This window comes from Xyrauchen texanus, chromosome 40 (genome assembly GCF_025860055.1).
Source record: "Xyrauchen texanus isolate HMW12.3.18 chromosome 40, RBS_HiC_50CHRs, whole genome shotgun sequence".
Lineage (NCBI taxonomy): Eukaryota > Metazoa > Chordata > Actinopteri > Cypriniformes > Catostomidae > Xyrauchen > Xyrauchen texanus.
Window position 1 is genome coordinate 35316946 of NC_068315.1, and position 1367 is coordinate 35318312.

The window sequence follows — 1367 nt, forward strand, 5'->3', positions numbered from 1 at the left end:
AATCTTAACTGGCAGTGGTGGGATTTGAAGCAGGGTGAAGCAATTCACCCACTGTACTTAAAATCCTCAGTGTTTAATGGAGGATATCCTTGGCAGGTGTAAAGGCCTCCATAATCCATTGTTAATCACTCCTTCTGATGAAGGTCCACCCTCCTGCAGAATGAGGTATCATCTCTAGTCAAACACACCTGGGTCATCTAATAAAGGCCTTGGTGGTTACTTAAAAATATGTGTTGAAACAAAACCCTGCAAGAAGGGTGTTTTAATGGAGTAGGACTGAGTTGCCTGCCTTAGATGCCAGGATCACATCATCATGATCGAGGAGCAATTGCTGCATCATTCTCGACTAACAACCTGACTCCGGTATTAACAACTTTCCTTAAGGGACTTGCTGCTCTCAGTGTAAGCAAATTCTCAAGTTTCAACTTCTTGCACTGAGTGTAGTTACACAGGCCAATATGAAACAGACACAGACCAAATGAGCACCTTCAGAGGGCCTACTTAATGCTACATAATCCATTTAAAATCATACCTGGTAGTGGTGGGATTTGAAGCAGGGTGAAGCAATTCACCCACTGTACTTAAAAATCCTCAGTGTTTAATGGAGGATATCCTTGGCAGGTGTAAAGGCCTCCATAATCCATTGTTAATCACTCCTTCTGATGAAGGTCCACCCTCCTGCAGAATGAGGTATCATCTCTAGTCAAACACACCTGGGTCATCTAATAAAGGCCTTGGTGGTTACTTAAAAGTATGTGTTGAAACAAAACCCTGCAAGAAGGGTGTTTTAATGGAGTAGGACTGAGTTGCCTGCCTTAGATGCCAGGATCACATCATCATCAAGGAGCAATTGCTGCATCATTCTCGACTAACTACCTGACTCCTGTATTAACAACTTTCCTTAAGGGACTTGCTGCTGTCAGTGTAAGCAAATTCTCAAGTTTCACTTCTTGCACTGAGTGTAGTTACACAGGTCAATATGAAACAGACACAGACCAAATGAGCACCTTCAGAGGGCCTACTTAATGCTACATAATCCATTTAAAATCATACCTGGTAGTGGTGGGATTTGAACCCACACCTCCAAAGAGACTGGAGCCAAAATCCAGCGCCTTAGACCCCTCGGCCACACTACCATACAAAGCAGCAGTTTCACATTCACATTCTGCAAAAAGACATTTTTGAAGCAAGTCACCCACACTATTTAAAAATCCTCAACGTTCCTCAGCGCCTTAGATCCCTCGGCCAGACCATCATGGAAAAGGCATACACTGATTCTCCCCTACATTCTGAAATAGTGGAAAAGTTTGGTTCGGTTCATCTCTATGAAACCTTCATTTTCCTCCAAGAAAAGCAAAGACTTCCCA

The 1367-nt window shown here is 43.1% G+C and overlaps 1 non-coding gene across 1 annotated transcript; it reads right to left on the reverse strand.

The window, feature by feature from the left end:
• Positions 1-1054: 1054 nt before the first annotated feature.
• trnaq-uug (transfer RNA glutamine (anticodon UUG)) lies at positions 1055-1136 on the reverse strand. The gene has a single exon. It is a non-coding gene; the product is annotated as a tRNA-Gln (tRNA).
• Positions 1137-1367: the final 231 nt, after the last annotated feature.